General features: G+C 34.2%; 1 protein-coding gene across 3 annotated transcripts in view; it reads left to right on the top strand.

Annotated features, from left to right (window-relative positions):
• The window catches only part of SMYD3 (SET and MYND domain containing 3), a 954,064-nt gene that overhangs the window by 556,089 nt on the left and 378,236 nt on the right, over nucleotides 1-19,739 (top strand). Inside the window, exon 1 of one of the 3 annotated variants that reach the window (XM_074262571.1) lies at nucleotides 10,436-10,776. The exons of the other annotated variants lie outside the window; for them this stretch is intronic. The gene's annotated coding sequence lies outside the window, so the exon portion shown is untranslated. Of the gene's footprint in view, nucleotides 1-10,435; nucleotides 10,777-19,739 lie in introns of those variants that run through there. 3 annotated transcript variants of the gene reach the window in all.

Below are 19,739 nucleotides of genomic sequence, written 5' to 3'. Positions count from 1 at the left end.
GTAAGACCATTTTCTCAACATCAAATGAGAATATTAGTATTTGTACCTCATAGGATTATTTCAAAGATTGTTTTGTAAAGCTAAAAAGAGTCTTTGAACAGGAGTTATAATAAGTTTTTGGACACTGGCAGCTATGAGGCATGCAGGAATGGAAGTTTTGAAATGGACTGATAAAGCTCATGAGTTTGAAGGAATGAAAGCCCTACCCCTCAAATTCTCCTTGACAGTGAAATGAATGATAATAGTAGATCAATGGAGAGTATGAGGGGTGTATGTGAGGGAAATGGGAAGAGACAAGAAGGACCTAGATGAAAAATAATTGGGTCAGTTGATTTTAAACATATAATTTGTATTGTCTTGAGTGTTCCCTCAATATATCATATAGTTAAAAAATAAAAAGGAATCAGCTAACTTTGTCTCAGGCAGAAGGTTTTAAACACCTCTGCAGAGGTAAGCCTTGCTGAGCATCTGTAATAAGATTTTTATTTGAACTAATTCTGAAGACATAAAATTGAGAGAAGTCATTCCCCAGATGTTAGATGTTACTGTTTAAAATAAGATTACCTTGAAGAGGTGAGGTGCACATGACATATACAATGGAGTTCTTAGCAAAGACACTGGCTAGAGTTCTGCTGTCAGAATCTTTTTTTTCCCTCCAAGGCCCCAAGATTTTTATGACTTTTAACTAAATGACACAATATTTTGATCACAGAAAAAAATGGGGGCCCTGTTAAAAGGTCCAGAGGGGAGGAATTCTGTACTTTCATTGTGCTTTGTATTAAAGGAAAGCATTTCTACCTTAAATTATATTATTAAATGTAGCAGAATGAAAGAAAGGGGGAGAAGAATCTATTTAGTTTGACAAACTCAATACAGGGTAAAAAAGTAACTGAATGTCAAAGTAAGAATTTTCAAATAAACAGGCCACAAAAGGCCAAATTATAGTGACATGGTTTTGATTTAGATTTCAGTACTTCTGCCAACACTATTAATGCTTTTGGATCATTAGTTTATATTAGGTAATAGGACAAGCAGTTATTAAGTGGGAGACTTTAAGCTGCCTTTTCCCAGAAGACTTTGCATTCATTAAAATGCAATGTCACTCTGCCATGATTAAAGGAGGATAGGCTAGTTGCAGCATTGAGTGTACTGGCTGAGCTTTTCTGTCCCTTGAGTGTTTCTTCTACTGATGCACGAGAAAGCAGGAGACTCTATGGGTGTTATTGCAGCAGGATTACTAGGGTGATAAAATGGGAAAGTGTCCCTGGAGGAGACCCCATCCTGGAGCAGCCATTGGCAAACCTGGAAATGCCATTGTTCTTTGCCCCTTGGTGATCAGGAGTCCCCTTATTGTGTCCCTTTCTTTTTTAGTGCTTATTCAAATAAATAAAACAACTGAACAAAAACCATTAGTGCACAATCAATTAGGGAGTCTTAATGAACCAGATTTTTAGAAACTGCCAGAGAAAGGCATGCAGTATTACTCACATTCCTGATAAGATGAATGGATGAACCATTTCATTTTAGCTAAGATTTTTATTGCTTTATTTTTAAAGGTATTTCTGAGAGGAAAATAATATTGTTTAAGAAAAACTTTGAGTAAGTCATCTTGATTATTATAAATGTCCAAATTAATTACAAATGGCATATGAAAGAAGTTATCTACATTCAGAGAAAAAACTGATAAATAGAAGTATGTGTAGAATGATTTTATACGCATATGTATGTACATATACACATCCATATTATACATATTTGTGTATAATGATAGGGATGAAAATAGGGAAGGGAAGGGAAAAAAGAAATTTACCTGATAACTTATTATATATTTAAAAGGAATAGCAAGTTGTATATAATAGATTTGCAGTTTCATGTGCAATCATCTTTATTGTCATTATTATAGTATGTTGTAGAAATGCTTGTTTTATTCCAAAAATAAAAAATAAAATAAAATAAAAATTTAAATAAATCCTACCCGCAGCTTTTAAAGCTCTCTCATTTATCTGTGCTTCTTCCTGGTCTTCCTTTAGTTGTCTTATCTGTATTTTTAAAAAGAAAATGTCATTATTAGGGGGTAGGGTCAGTAGCAAAACACTTTTGAGGAGTGACAGGGTGAAAGGAGAGAGAGAATAGAATAAATCAGGGGAAATACAGTTAGTAACTGCAAAAAGAATCTTGAAGCAAATTTCTCTAATGAAGATCTCACTTCTCAAATATAGAGGGAACTGAGTCAAACTTATAAATAAATAAATAAATAAATAAATAAATAAATAAATAAATAAATAAATAAGAGTCATGCCCCAGTTAATAAATGATCAAAAGATATGAACTATGCCCAAAGGGCTATAAAATCATGCATATCCTTTGATCTCATAATACCACTAATAGGCATGAATCCCAAAAGAGATTTTTATAAAAAAAAAAAAAAAAAGGACCTAGATCTACAAAAATATTTAAAGCAGTTCTCAGGGGAAAAAAGAAAAAGGAAATGAAGGGATACCCATCAATTGGGAAATGACTGAATAAATTGTAGTATATGATTATGATGGAATATTATTGTGTTATGGGAAATGATAAGCAGAATGCTTTCTGAAAAACCTGGAAAGTCCTTCATGAACTCAAGCAAAGTGTACTATGTAAAAGCAAAGTTTTGGGATGATCCACTGTGAGTGACTGTTATTTTTAGCAATACAATGATCCATGACTTACTTTGAAGAAGTTATGATAAAAAATGCTATCCATATCCAGAGAAAGAACTGATATTGTCTGAATACATAATGAATCATTTTCTTTCTCTTTCTGTCACAATCTCTGTCTCTTTCTCTCTCTTTGCTCTCATTCACTTTCTTTTCAGGGTTTTTTTTTTTGGGGGGGGGGAAGGAGATCTGTTTTCTTTCACAACTTGACTTTTATGGAAATATTTTACATAACTTTGCTTTCTTAATGAGGGTTGGAGATGGGGATAAGGAAGAGAATCTGGAACTGAGAGTTTTAAAAAAACAAATGTAAAAAAATTGTTTTAAATGTAACTGGAAAAAATTTTTTTAAATATTAAAATTTTGAAAAATTGAAAGAAAAAGATGTTACAATGATTCTCTTTTCTTTTTGTTTTTGCTATCTTATCTCTATTTCACCCCACCCTTCCACTCCACCCTTACTCCACTGAAGGGCTGGGTGGGTGCAGGAAGGTAAAACCTTCTAACAAATATGCATAGTTAAGTAAAACAGATTCCCACCTTGTAGGTTTCTGAAAATGGATACCACATGCTGTTTTATAGTTATATCTTTATACAGTAATCTTATAAGCACTTTGCTTATAGGATATTGTTTTATTTTCATGTCAGTGAATAGGCATTACAAATGTCATTGATAATCCCATGAAGGTGAAGATCAAGCTACATAATGATAGTAACAACAACAATAATAGCTCACATTTAAATAATACTTTAAAGTTTTCAAAGTGCTTTATAAGTATCTCATTGGGATTAGGTGTTATTATGATACCAATTTTATAGTTAAGGGAACTGCAACAATCAAATATCTAATCCTGGATTTAAACTCATGTCTTCCTGACTCTAAGTTCAGTATTCTGTCTATTGCATCTCTATATTATTAGTTTGGCTACTAGACCCATTTTATAGATAAGAAAATTGGGGCTAAGAAGATGAATAGCTTGCCCCTCCAAATGGTAGTGTTGGAAATCAAATCCAAGTCTATTTGATTCCAACTCAAGCACAATTCTTTCTACTATACCATATATAATAAGCAGAGGGGATCTTGATCCGAGCTCCTTTGACTTCAGGTTCTGGGTTATTTCCACTTTTTCATACTGGAACCATACAGCAGTAAAATCCTTATATGTTGAACCAAGTTATATGTGTGTAAACTTTAAGATAGACCCACCAAAAAAAAGTATATTTCCTTCTAATTATTTTTATTTGAAGGAAACTTGAATTTCCCTTGGAGCCACATTAAAGAATTTCAGTGGTACAGATCAAAGTCAATTTAGCACCTGCAGTTTGTATGTTATTTCCATATGATCCTAGCTGGGCAGTCAGAGAGAGAATCTGACATTATCACCCTCTGGTACTACTGTTGGCCCAGGATCATCTTGATGATTGGAAATGTTAATTTTTTCTTAGAAGATCCTTGGGAAATTATGTCTGAGATCTAGATCATATAAGGCACTGGTTTTGAATGTAGAAGAAAATTCATCCTCTATCCCCTGCAATCTACACACACACACACACACACACACACACACACACACACACACACACAGAGCATCACTGGAGTGGTTTATTACCATTGTCATCTTTGTAATTATTTGTCATCTCCATCATATAAGTAATGAAAGTGATTGGCAGTAAGGACATCCAGAGTCCATTGTTGTCTAAGCTTATGATTTTAAGAAGCATCCTGATGGGGGATGATGAAGTGCTGGACTTGGAACTTAAGAAAATCTTGAGCCTTAACTTCCTAAGATATTGATACTTATAATAAAAATTGAAGAGATATTTTTCAATTGCGGAATGTCTAAACAAACTGTGATTTATAATTGTAATGGAATATTATTGTGTTATAAGAAATGACAAGCAGGTGGATTTCAGAATAACCTAGAAAAACTTATATGAACTGAAGCGTAGTAAGTAGAACCAGAAGAACAGTACAGGGTAGTAGCAATATTGTATAATAAAGGACTGTGAATGATTTGGCTATTCTCAGCAACACAATGATCCAAGACAATTCCAAAGCACTAATGATGAAGCATATTATCTGCCTCCAGATAAAGTACTGATATTGTTTGAATACAGACTAAAGCATGCTATTTTTCAATTTCTTTCATTCATTCCTCTTTTTTAATTTAAGTCCTCCCATATAAAATGAATAATATGGAAATGGTTTACATAATTGCACATGTTTAACATATATTTGATTATTTTCTGATTCAAAAAGGGAAATGTCGAGGGAGGGATAGAAATTGGAACACAAAAATTTTAAGTGTTAAAATTTGTTTTAACAAGTTATTGGAGAAATAAAATATATATTAAAAACTTATAGAACTTATCTCTCAGAGTTTTGAGAGGCTTAAATGAGGTAATATATGTAAAATACTTTGTCAACCTTAAAATTATTATTGTTGTTGTTAAGAAAATCTCTAAGCCTTAGGGTATTAAACACACTGCCCACAGACTGAATATAGCTCTTAACACTTCATTGTGAAATACAAATCAGATTAAAATGTCATTAGTAAATATTTAACAAAATAAGTAAAAATAAAGTGGAGATAATATTACATTTTAATACTATCAACATGTGGCCTTTGGGGATCATCCTCTATGGATTAATGGCACCCATTTCTCTTTGAATTTGATACCAATGACTTAGCCTATTCAAACCTTGGTTTGCTCTGTAAATAGTTAGACAGCTGAAATAAATATTTTCTGAGATAACTTAAAATTGTCTCATTTTACATCATCTCAAAAACTATTCATTAAATCCTTATTACATTCTAAGGGGATTTGGAAGGTAGAAAAAATATAATAGTTCCTGTTCTTAACAAGTTTAGCATCCCAAACAAAATGGGATATATTTACCATCATTGTTCTGAATGCTGAATTTTTTATTACTAAAGTTAGTAAAAAGATTTAGCCTTCAGTAATGATGAAAGATATATCTCAAGATTGTACATTATTAATTGGCAGATGAATTGTAAGAGCTACAATTGCTTTGTGAAGCAGAGAAAGCTCTCCAGGTGAGATTGGGCTAGAAAAGATTAAGGGGTGGGATCTGATGTAGGCATGAGAAGGACTTGGATGTCGGAAATGATAGGAAGAATTTTTCTACTAGTCTAATTGGGGAATAAACATCTAGAGTCTATCTGAGATGCCCCATCATTCTGCTTGACTTTCAGTTAATTAAAACCCTCTTGTTGTTGTTGTTTCTTCAAAACTACTTCTATCCATGCTCCCCTATCTTATGGTTATAAAGCTGATTGGGGGGGGGGGGTCCAAGTGCAAGACTACATTTGTCCCTATTCAGTTCCATATTGTTAGATTCAGACCAATACACTCATTTGTTAGGATATTTAGGAAGTCAATGTATTGGCTATCTTTCCTAATTTTGTTATCTGCAAATAGGGAAGGGAGGAAAAGAGGGAGGGAGAGAGGGAGGGAGAGAGGGAGGGAGGAAAAAAGAAAGAAAAAGTCAACAAGGAGAAATTTCATACCAGCCTAGGAGGGAATTTAGATCAAAAACATTTTATTGGCTTATTTAAGGATTCCTTATGTTCTAACTTTTTAAAGGGATGAGTGGGATTTTAACTTAAAAAAAAAAAAAAAAAGAGAAAGCAATGATAAATCCAAAGAAAGTGATGAAATAAAATGAAGGAATTTACCTTATAGAATTTGAGTTACCTTTTAAGACCTCAGAGGTCTAGTTGAACTAGGCAAAGTGACTACCAGGTTTAATTAAGTGTCTAAGTGTCTGGCACATAGTATGTCTGGCTGAGTCTTTTACAAAATTTATCTCATTTGATTCTCAAAAGAACTATGAAAGTCATATCTTAGTTTTATAGTTGAGGAAACTGAGGCAGATGAGGTTAAGTAATTTGTCTAGAATTATATAGTTGATAAGTGTCTGGGAATGGATTTAAGAACTGATTGATTCCAGGCTCAGGGCCCTATCCATGGTGCTGTACTGTCTGCTCTACACACTAGTGGAATGATTTGTCCAAAACCACCTGACCTAAAGAACAGGGATTAGCATTCCTGTCTTCTGACTTCTAGTAATGGGAATTTTTTCTACTATACTACTGCGTCTCCATTCTCTCCCAGTTAGTGCTTACATATAATATTTTACTCATTGCATCTGCTCCAGTATTCAAACTGGCTTGAGATTTCCAAGCAACTATTCCCTTGGATTCAATTGAGTGCTTTGTTGTGAAAAAGAATGATCAAGGTTCTTCAAAGTATTAATTCAAGGTTCTTTCAGACTACAACAACCTAAAGATTAAAAACCACACCTGCCCAGCCCTTTAAAGGAATTCAAGACATTGGCATTATTTTGATAAATTCAGTTTCCTTTTCTTCCCTTTCAAGGATTAAGTGGAGAGATGCCAGATCTGTTATATATGTTTTTAAAAACTGAGAGCTTCGTTATTATATTAAAGTAACATTATAATATAAAATACCCCCTCACCCTACCTCCCTACCCCCACAAAAGCTACTGAATTATGAATGTTTTGATCTTCCATTGTATTGGTATCTTGATAAGGTGGGATGCAAAGCACAAAATGAGATACTGGTCATGTTGCACCTGAAAATTGTATGTTTCATGGTTATAAACTGGGACAAAGAAGTCATATAAAGGAGCAATAGAGTAAATGATACAAAATCTATATTCACTGTGTGTGTGGTGTGATAAAGAGAGAGAGACAGACAGACAGACAAAATGAGGGTTTAATGATTTCTGAGAGTCACACAATTAATAAATACTAAATGTCTGAGTCTTTATTTGACTCATGTCCTTCTGATTCCAGAACCAGTGTTCCACACACTGGGCTACCTAGCTGCCCCTCCACATTCATTTAAATCATGACTACAGAATGGATAAACATACAAAAAATTTGTAGGAGTTACCATTCTCCATTTTAATCTGCATGATATTTTTGCTATGATTGAGAAAGTTAAATTTAAATTACCATAAAAGAAGTCAGGTCAAGTCAAGAACATTTTTTAAGACTTTGTTAAGTCCCAAGCTCTGTAATAGGCTTTGAGAAAACAAATGCAAGTAAAAAAGCTATTCATTGTGCTCAAGGAGATTGTATTCTAATGATAGAAGCAATACACAAATGGATAGCTAAAAACTTGGGCTGTGGTAAGGAGGAAGGTATGGATGGGAGAAAGTCTGGAGTATAGCCTGGAAAGGAAGGAGACATGGCTGATCTGGGGCACTTTCCTTAATTAGAGGTTGTTAGAGGATCTCTCCAATGAAAGGAAAAGATCTCAGAATAGAGGGTATCTCTAGAGTGTGTATTATTCAGAGTTGGAGTGAACTTTCAAGGTGAATAGGGGTGTGGGTCAAGGTAAAAAAAAGTCTATCCTAGAGAGGAATAAAGAATGATCAAAAGAATGGTGAGAATGAGGTAGAACTATAATAAAGATGGTTTCTCTGGCTCCTGATTGGCTCTGAAAGGAATTCCAAGAATTCTAGGCATATTTCTTTGTATTTTATTTTTTTCCAACTACATATAAAGATAGCTATCAACATTTATTTATTTTATTTTAATTATTTTTTATTAAAACTTTTTAATTTTAAAAAGATATACATTGATAACTTTTCAACATTAACTCCTGCAAAAACCGTGTTCCAATTTCTCCCCCTTCTTCCTACCCTCTCCCCCAATAGTAAATAATCCAATATTACTTACTATGTTAAACAATGTAAAAATATGTCAATGTTTATTTGTATAAGATTTTGAGTTCCAATTTTTTTCTCCTTCCTTCTTTTCCCTTTCCTTTCCCCAAGCCAGCAACCAATCTCATATAGGTTATACATGTACAATCATTTTAAACATATTTCCACATTGGAAAATGTGTTGGGAAAGAAAAATCAGAACAAAAGGGAAAACCACAAGGAAGAAAACCACAAAGGAAGAAAACAACAACAAAAGATGAAAATAGTATATTTTGATCTGCATTCAGTCTCCATAGTTCTTTCTCCGGATGAAGATAGCATCTTCCATCCCAAGTCTATTGGAATTGTCTTAGATGAGAAGAGCTAAGTCTAACAGAGTTGATCATCACACAATTTTGCTGTAACTGTGCGTAATATTCTTTTGGTTCTGCTTATGTCACTCTATAAGTTCATGGAAGTCTTTTGGGTTTTTCTGAAATCCATTCAGGCATTAAATAATAGCTAAGTTGGTATAAGTGACTCTGATCCTGTGGTAACTACTTAGAAGGATCACAAGTATTTAAATGTATATTTTTGGGTATATCTGTTTTTAAAAACTGAGAGCTTCATTATTACATTAAAGTAACATTATAATATAAAATACCCCCTCACCCTACCTCCCTACCCCCACAAAAGCATACTGAATTATGAATGTTTTGACCTTCCATTGTATTGGTATCTTGATAAGGTGGGATACAAAGCACAAAAATGAGTTTTGTCCATTTGTTAAAGGGAAATCTTTTTCATTTTGCCTGCTTGGCAATAGTTTTTTTTTTTTTTTTTTTTTTTTTTTTATAATTTATAATTATAGCATTTTTTTTTGACAGTACATATGCATAGGTCATTTTTTTTTTTTTTTTTTACAACATTATCCCTTGTACTCCCTTCTGTTCCGAATTTTTCCTCTCCTTCCCTCCACCCCCTCCCCTAGATGGCAGGCATTCCCATACATATTAAATATCTTATAGTATATGCTTGGTACAATATATATGTGCAGAACTGAATTTTGTTGTTGTTGTTGCAAAGGAAGAATTGTATTTGGAAGCTAAAAATAATCTGGGAAGAAAAACAAAAAACAAAACAAACAAAAAAACAATGATTTTTCTGAAGAAGCTCATATAGAAACAGGAAATTCGTCAAGAAAGTGAGATTTTGAAAAATGAGTGGGCAGAAAATGGAAGCAAGGTTAGCAAACAGAAAAATGAATGATTATGGTACAGTTTTTTAGCAGGGGAGGAATAGGCAGGGGCCAGAGTAGGAAGGGACTAAGGACAACAATAAGATTGTTTATGTTTGTCAAAATGGGAGAAGAATCGGGTTTCAAGAAGACATAGGTTTTCCTAATTAGAAATCAAGTTCTTTGAGGACAGTGATTCTCTTTTTATTTGCATTTCTCTCCAGATCACTTAACACAGTGATTGGCACAAAATAGGAAGTTGATGAATGTCTTTTCATTCCTTCCTTCCTTCCTTCCTTGATTCACTCTTGGTGCCCAGTGGGTCAGTGAGAATATTTGCATATAGGGGAGTCAAACACTGGTATTTTCTTTCTTCTTTTTTTTTTTTAAATAAGATCTTTAATAAGATAAGATTTTTAAAATAAGATGTTTCCCACCCTTTAGCCAGCTTTGAATAATGGGGATGATCAATGAAGTTGTCCAAGAATTAATAACAAAAGAATCATTAATAAAATGGTTATGTTTGTGGAGTAGTTTGTGCATTTCTCTAGAAATGTGCAGCTTCATTGATATTACAATAGCTTAGCCCAAGAGATCAGTTCTTCCTCTTTTTCACTCTTCCTGCATTCTTGATTTAGCACTGGAACACTTCCTTAATTTGAGCATCACTTTCTCAAACCCTTTGGACTGAGGTAGACAGGGAAGGGAAAGCCAGAATACAAGAGATGTGCTGTTGCCATGGCTGCAGAAACTGCCGGCTCAGGCTCTGCAATGCCTTGTGGGAATTTCTTCATCAGGTTCTGTGTCCTTTCTGCTTCTAACCATCCCACTGCTGTAAAAATCCCTGCCTGTGATATCACGATCTGGTCTTGAGTCTACAGGGACAGGGAAAGAGAGAACAGGAGATCTGCAGGATCTTCTGCAAAGCAGAAATTGTAAACAGCTAAACAAGTTCTAGTTTTCCCTCTTCATAATGTGTCATGGACCCTTCTGACAATCTAGTGAAATCTCCCCATCTCAGAATAATCTTAAATGCATAAAGTAAAAAATATGGAATTACAAAGGAAACAACTTATACTGAAATAGAAATTACTACATTTTTTAAAAGTCCACAAATCCTAAGAACCCTTGAAGTACCCAAGGTATGTTCCAATCCATCTATCAATCATTCAACATTTATTAAGTCTCTACTGTGTATCAGATATTGTGCTAAGCACTGCAAGTATGAAAAAAGGCAAAAGCCAGTCTTTGCAATCATGGAGGTTTCAGTCTAAAGGGGGAGACAGCATGCACACAAATATATACAGAACAAGCTAAATACAGGATAAATAGGAAATAATTAAGAGAGGGAAGGTACTAGAATTTAGCAGGACTAAGGAAGATTTCCAGTAAATGATGAGATTTTAGTTGAGACTTAAAGGAATTCAGGGAGGTTGGAGCCGAAGAGGGAAAACATTTCAGACATGGGGGAACTGCCCAAAAGATGCCTGGAGCAAAAAAGACCATGGATATCCATAGCAAAGAAGAAGGGAGGTACTGTCATTCCATTTTTTTGTGCCCTAGGTGCTAAAAGGCTGCCACAGTAAGGTTTGGGGGGAGAAGGGGTATCTAAGATGTACAGCCATAATTCAATATGGAATATGAAAAGTTGAAGAATTATTTCATGTAGCATAGACTTAACTTCCAGATGACCTGGATTTGAATCTTGCATCAGAGATTTATCAGCTGTGTTACCCTGGACAAGTTACTTAATCTGTATAGGGTTTTTTTTTTTTTTTTTTTTTTTTTTTTAATTTGTAAGATGAGGGGATAGGAATCAGGGTCCTTCACTAATGCTTTGTTGGTGGAATTGTGAACTGATCCAACCATTCTGGAGAGTAATTTGGAACTATGCCCAAAGGGCTATCTAACTGTATGTACCCTTTGGTCAAGCAGTGTCTCTACTGGGTCTGCATCCTAAAGAGATCATAAAGGAAGGAAAGGGACCCACATGTGCAAAACAGCCCTTGTAATAGCCCTTTTCTTTGAGGTAAAAAATTGGAAAATCAGTCAGTCTGGGGCCCACAGGGGCCCTTGTCTACCATTTAATGACCGAGGTACAGAAAGATCAAAAGTCACACACATAGTGTCAACCATACAACTTAAATGCAGCTCCTTTAATTCAAATGGTGATATTCTCTACCAGAAGATAACCTTTTGTAAACAAAGGGTTAGAGAAATGGAATAAAAGCTATGTATTTTTTCCCTCAAGAATGAGCATAGAGGAGGGGTGGAGGATTTAAAGAAAAGGAGCATGAAAAGCTCTACCTTATTTGGCTTGGGTTAGAGGGAAGTTTAAGAAGTAGAACTTCAAATTGGAAATCATGACTTCAGCAATGAAAATGTTGTCTTTGGTGGGGAGGGGAAAGATGGGATATTAAAATTGAATAAGAGTGATAACATAACTCATCTCTCTGTCTTTAAATTTTGACAACAGATTATGTTCTTAAGTATTGAGTATGGCTCATTTGGAAAAAAAAAAATAAGTGTTTCATTTTTAGAGTCTAGTGGTTAAGCCTCCCCAGACTGAATTACTGGCAAGATTTTTAGCCAGTTTGGGAGCATAATTATGCAGACAATATCCTTTTGTTATATTCTGGAATATGAATATTAATGTTGTTACATGTATAGCTAGGGAAGGATTTCTTTCAGAGGAAAATTATGCACTTTTGACCAAGCGTCTTCATTTCTTTTCTTCAGTTAAAAAGTGAAATGTTTTGTCTCAAAATTTTCCCCACTCTGTGGATATGTTTACAAAGGGGAAATTTCATTTCTGGAGCTATATATTTATCTTTATTTATTTATTTATTTTAGATATCTTTCCTTTAGGGATGAAAATGAATAAAGAAAAAAGATCAGACCTCCCCTCTCTTGATAGTGGACCTCATAACTTTATGTTGTACCTCTGAAATATACTTCACATGAATCCATATTTAATAATAAACAAAGGCTGGATGACTGCTTGTTGGGTGTGTTATGATAGAAATGCCTTTTATATAGAAGTTGGACCCTTGGAGTGCCTTCCACTCTCAAATTCTAAGAGCCTGTGTACTTAGTTTTCTCTGACAGTGAAATATTCCCACCCCCTATAAATTTCACAAGGATAGGGACCTTTGTGGCAAGAGCACTTCTCTGGAGTGGATGGGAGGGATTTTTAGAGTAAGGTCAATTGAGAAAGAGCTGATGGCTAATTTTTCACTGTGAGGATTTATAACTTGATAACTTAAAATGTTATAAATCAGGGTTTGATTTATCTTTTTACTGATTGTCCAGACTTTTAAAAAGTGTTAGAGAAAATGTCAATGATGTAAATTAAACATTAAAGTTTGTCCTGTGAACATTTTCGTGGCCATCATCACCACCATAATCACCCTATTTCTCCCTAGCTGGTTGTTGTACCCTTGTATATTTGTTTATTCTCTGTGACAGAAGTAAATCTTTGAACTTCTCTGAACCTGTTTCCACACATACACACGCACACACACAGAGAGAAATGAGGAATTTGGCTTCCGACGTCCTTTCTAACTCTAAACTATGATCCTATTTCTTAGCTAAATTTTGTATCTGCCCTCTCCTACCCCTAAACCTCCCTTTGTGCTTTGTAAACTTTATATTTCTCAAATTGGCTTTAATTGAAAAAGTCTACTTGAATATAGCTCCAAATTTGTTAGATAATTTTCATGTTTGGGTCTTGAGATTAATTCTATTTATTGTTCTGTAAGAAATGATGACTATGGGGAATGAAAAGACACATAGCCTTACAGAAACATCTCAGAGTGAAGTGAGCAGAACTTAAGTTATAATGTAAATTAAGAGATCCATAAAAGAAATTCAAAGCTGAGGTGATTCTAAAACCATTTTTCACCTCAGAAAACAGTTTATGAAATGTTTCTCTATCTTCACAACAGTGAGATGAAGGACTACTAAAGTAAATGTCATATATGTTGTTGGACATGGTCAATGGGTTGAGTCTTATCACTCAGTTGTTTTTCTTTGTAGGCAGGCAGAGAAGTCAAGTTGGAGTGGGATTAGAAGGCTGGGTGTTGCCAGATATGACTGTGGTGTTAAAAATAAAAGGCACTCATAAAAAGTTCTTTTTGAAAAGAAGAAAAAGAAGACTAAAATAACAAATTGTGACTATGTAGCTCAAAGACAACCTTTTAAATATGTTGTATTTTCCCTAGACAGTTTATTAATTTGGACAGTTGATTAATTTAGGCAGTTGATTAAAAATGCAAATGTTTGTTGAGAAAATATAGCACCTTCATACTCTAGAGAAAACATGTGGTATTGTCTTTTTCTCTTTAGTTTTCATATAGCACTGATCTTGTTTCTCTGGAGAGTCACAATTTACAGAATGTACATTCAACAATCAATGACCTATTCATATTCCTACTCTGAATTTAGACTAATTCACTTTTTGAAATAGAAATCATTCCATTCATTTCTTTTTTTTTTTTTTTCTGAGTGGAAATGGGGGAAATATTATATTGAACATCTAACTATCAGGTCTTTTTCTTACTAAGCTGGTCTACTTGCATTCTCCTGAATAGTTGACCAATTCACTTTAATTAAAAAAATGTTCATTAAGGGCCACTGTGCTTGCTAGGAATTTCTTATTTGATTTTCTACCCAGAATTCCATACCAGGGATATATGCTGAATCCCTAGAAAGAATACTTTCTTTTTTGGCATCAAAAGGAAGTGACTCCGGAGTGGAAGTCTTGGGAAAACTCCTCAGTGTTACAACACAGGAGACTTCTCCACCTGGAACTAGTTGTTATGTTACCTTACCACTTTTCTTTTTGCCTCTTCATTAAATTTCAGCACACTCTCACAGTTGTACTTAAAAAATCTTTCTCTCTAAAATAAATGATTATTTAAATTCTCTTTTAAATGACATATAGAACTCTTTAGAAATATATTTAGCTCATTGGATTTTTTTCAGCCCATTTGGTATATTTGTAACTTCCATAAACCTTATGGTTACTACACTTGTGTTTTGTGCTTAGTATCACATGGAAATCAAGTATCACAATTGGTACAGTTGACTTTTTTTTTTTTTAACCTGACAATGAGGACTATAAAACCCAATACACTTCCTCTTCTGCCTTTGCTGCCAGCAAACTCAAAGCTAAATTCAGCACTCCAACTGAAGTAATTAACTCATCACAGGTGCAGTATCCAGTAGCATCCATTTCTCCACTCCTTTACATTATTTGTTGTTATTGTTGTTATGTTCTACTTTATATTGTTTGCCTTCATAAGCTTTCTCAAATATTCTTTGGAAATAGGAATGTAATGAGGTGTAAAGCCTAAATTAATAAACAGCAAAATCACAAAGATTTATGTTTTTAACTCCTCAAAATCAAAATCAAACTCATATGCTTCAATAAAATTGTCTTGAAATTACATTTTTTTTTCATGTCTAGCTTCCTGATTTGATCTCTCCTTTTGACTTTTCTTAACAGCAAAATTTTACATGTCTGTTTTTGAAATTGTCAATTGATCTTTTTTTATCTGAATGTAGCTAAGGACTACAGGTAGGCAATAACTGATCAGGTCTTGCTCTTCTAACTACTTATTAATTAGTTTTTAAATAGTTAATTAGTCAATGAGGTAGTTTGATGTTTATCCTGAATATGCAATCATTTGTAGATGTGTCACATGAGAAAATTATGTTGTTTTAAAGGTATGGTTCTGTGGGTGGTACTAAAAATATGAGATCATGACAGCAGCCATTCTATTCTGTGGACTTGTAAAGATCATAGGAAAGGGCCTCAGCCCTTTCTTTGTACACATGGGGAAACTGAAGTAGACTCTTAGTGGATTGTCCAAGATGGTTCTTTATGATCTTAGCTCAAGGGTTTATATTTTCCAAATTCCAAGGGGTTCCTTAATTTACACCTTTGTTTTTATTCACCTTTAATTGACATTTAACATTTCTTTCAATTATGGATTTTAAAAAACCCATGACATTATTCTGAGAAATGGTCCATAGGCTTTACCAAATACCAAAGGAATCCAATTCATGACAAAAATATTTAAGAAACCTGAACTTAACGCCTTTCTGAAAACACCATTGCTACTCTGGGTTTTGCCTCCCAGATTGTCCTTTGTACAAAAAATGGTGGAGTTCCCTTCCTAATTGCTATATATGATAACACAAATGTATTAAACTGGGGCAGCCAGGTGGCACAGTGGATAGAGCACTCCCTGAAATCAAGAAGACTTGAGTTCAAATTTGGTCTCAGACACTTAATGTTTCCTAGCTGTGTGACCCTGGACAAGTCACTTAACCCCAAATGCCTCAAAAACATGTATTAAATCTTTTAATTTTATATTTTATTACTTGATTTTTAATAATACACCAAAAGGGGCTTAGTATAAAGAAGGGCAGTTGCTAACCCATATATGAGAGACAAGTCATGTTTTTTTCAATCACATCCCATTACTTCTATGCACCTCAGTTTCCCCATCTGTAAATTAAAGATAAATTTAGATGGACTTTAGCTGCAAATTCATGATGCCAATAACAAAATATTTGTTTTTATCACCTCACTCCTTACTTTTTGCTATCTATACTTTTAACTCCATTGTCTACACTTAATAAACCCTATACTTAAACACAAACCATGTTAACAGAATCTGATAGCAGTGTTGTCACACGGAATAGTTTTTTCTAACTGTAGTTCTTGGGAGGCACCCTCCCTCAGCCAGACTCCAAGATGAAAATCACTTAATTAACCAGGAAAGATTTTAGAGCCTTAATTGCTTGTCTCAAACAGTCACACATATTGGATTCACTAGTGTTAAAAATCAATTCGTATACTCCAAACCACTAATCCATATTAGCAGACCCTCAGCAATCCTGTTTATTAGTTACTAGTGAATGTGTGTTCTGCTTAGGAGCATTCTAAAAGTGAATATCTACTTTGAATATTGTGTGAGAGTAAAGTTGAGAGAGAAAATTGGTGGTAAGAGGAGAAAAAAAAAAGCTCATTTTGTGATGCTTTGAGGCTTCCCAGCCACATAACTCCAACCAACTGGGCCCTGTTTTAAGAACATAAACAGGACTGGAAAATTCTAGGTTTCCCATCCAACCTTGCTTAGTCTATTACCAAAAGCGTTTTCATTCAAGCAATAATGGTGCTGCTTTCAAACAAATCATTTATACAATTAATTTTCTAATGAAAATGATCTGTCAGAAGGGCTTTGTGACTAATAGCTAACAATTTTCAATTTTATAGTACTGGCTTTTTAAAAAAAATGTTTTTATCCTGAATTTAGCAAACATCAAATAAAGTGGATATTTTATTTATTATAAATAAATATCCATATTTATATTGAACAGAAAGGGTAAATTATACGCAAAATTGTGGGTCGATTTTTTTTTTTACATTTTTTAAAATTAATTTTATAATTACAACTTTTTTTTGACAGTATATATGCATGGGTAATTTTTTACAACACTATCCCTTGCACTCACTTCTATTCCGAATTTTCCCTCCTTCCCTCCACCCCCTCTCCTAGATGGCAGGCAGTCCCATACATGTTAAATATGTTATAGTATATCCTAGATATAATATATTATTTGTGTGTAGAACCGAATTTCTTGTTGCACAGGAAGAATTGGATTCAGAAGGCAAAAATAACCTGGAAAAAAAACCAAAAATGCAAACAGTTTATACTCATCTCCCAGTGTTCCTTCTCTGGATGTAGCTGATTCTGTCCATCATTGCTCAATTGGAACTGAATTAGATATTCTCTATTTTGAAGATATCCACTTCCATCAGAATATATCTTCATACAGTATTGTTGTTGAAGTGTATAGTGATCTTCTGGTTCTGCTTGTTTCACTCAGCATCAGTTGATGTGAGTCTCTCCAAGCCTCTCTGTATTCCTCCTGCTGGTCATTTCTTACAGAGCAATAATATTCCATAACCTTCATATACCATAATTTACCCAACCATTCTCCAATTGATGGGCATCCATTCATTTTCTAGTTTCTAGCCACTGCAAAAAGGGCTGCCACAAACATTTTGGCACATACAGGTCCCTTTCTCTTCTTTAGTATTTCCTTGGCATATAAGCCCAGTAGTAGCACTGCTGGATCAAAGGGTATGCGCAAGGGTCGATTTCTTATAAAATATTTAATACATTTATCATATAACTTCCTAAGCTAACCTGCTTGTCTGTGATTCTTCTTTTGGACATCTATTTTCCTTAAGTACATGTCAGCTAGCAATGAGAAAAGTGTATTATAGATATTAGGAACCAAAGCCTTCTAAATGGATGAAAGGAATGAAAAAAATACTAAATTCTTAATATGCACCAAGAATATATTAGTAGCAGTTTCCAGATTTAATCTCTACAGTAATTGCCTTCCTGGATAAGAGGCAATCAGGCTGGAAGCAGGGCCAGTAGTCTAGGAGATACAGTTAAAGAGTACAGGGTGATGGGCTGTTTTCATGGAGTATGAGGGGAAAGGCTGATCAAGATGGAGATGGTAGTTTGCTCTTCCTGGCCTATGTTACTACCTCTTATGTCTCAAGACTATGTCTGATCTTGCTAATTCTGATCATTTGATAGCAGTTGGTTGATAGTGAAGGCAAGAATGTCAGCGACAAATCTCCACAGGGTTTGCACCTCTAAGTAATGGCTGTGGAAGCCAGGATGAAAGCAGGGCTTTTGGCCTGGAGGACTCTGTTATTGTTGCTGTTTTGGGGTATTAGATCCTGGGCTTGTCCTACCTGGGATATGAGGGAGGTGGTAGTTGAGGTATATAGGTCATAATTTGACTACTTGACATATGCTACTTTGGTCTCCTGCTTTATCTAGCCTGGTTGGTCTGCCTGTCAATTCTAAGAGAATAGTTTAAGATTCAGGATTTCAACAATATAATAAAAACTATGTTTAAACCAACATCTCATATATTCTAAAATCAAAATGGACACATGATTTAGACATAAAGGGTGATATAAGTAAATTCCATAAGAGTATGGAATAATTTATCTGTCAGATCTGTGAAGAATGAGAGAAACAAAAAATAGAAACTATTACAAGTTGTAAAATGGATAATTTTGATCATATTAAATGAAAAAAATTTAAGTGAGTTGCCCCTGGTCACACAACTAGGAAGTGTTAAGTGTCTGAGGCTACATTTGAACTCGGGTCCTCCTGACTTCAGGGCCAGTGCTCTATCTACTGCACCAGGCAGCTGAGTTACTTCTTCAAACTTATCAAATTGGCAGATTTGACAGAAAAGGAAAATAATACATGTTCAAGAAAAAGTAGGGGAAATTGAGATGCTAATGCATTATTGGAGCTGTGAACTGATCCAACCATTATGGAGAGTAATTTGGAACTATGGTCAAAAGGGTATAAAAATCATGCATATCCTTTGATCTGTCATTACCACTATTAGATCTTTATCCAAAAGACAAATTTTAAAAAGTAAAAGGATTTATGTGTACAAAAATATTTATACAAGTTCTTTTGGTGGTGGAAAAGAATGGGAAATTAAGAGATTGCCCATCAATTTGTAGTATATTGGTTGTAATGGCATACTATTGTTCTATAAGAAATGACAAGCAGGATGATTTCAGAAATACCTGGAAAATACAGAAAGTCTTGTACATGAATTGATACAAAGTAAGGTGAGCAGAACCAAATTAACATTGTAGACAGTAACAGCAATATTGTATAATGAAGAGCTATGAACATTTTAACTATTCTCAGCAAAGCAGTGATCCAAGACAATCCCCAAAGAGAAAGAAATGATAAGTCCAAATGAAGGTTGAAGAAACATATTTTTCATTTTATTTTTTGTTTGTTTTTATGTTTGAGTTTTCTTCCACAAAATATGGAAATTATACATGATTTCATGTATTGCAATCTTACATGATTGCACATGTATAACCTATGTAAGATTGTTTACTGTCTCAGGAAGGGGGAAGACTTAGGAAGTGGAGAATTTTTAAATTAAAAAATGGAATGTTAAAGATTGTTTTTACATGTCACTAGACAGAAAATAAAATATTTTTAAAAAGATTTAGGATTTCAAA

The sequence above is a fragment of the Sminthopsis crassicaudata genome, chromosome 4 (assembly GCF_048593235.1).
Source record: "Sminthopsis crassicaudata isolate SCR6 chromosome 4, ASM4859323v1, whole genome shotgun sequence".
NCBI classification, from domain to species: domain Eukaryota; kingdom Metazoa; phylum Chordata; class Mammalia; order Dasyuromorphia; family Dasyuridae; genus Sminthopsis; species Sminthopsis crassicaudata.
The sequence above is the reverse complement of the archived record's forward strand: the minus strand, read 5'-3'. Positions and strand labels throughout refer to the sequence as shown.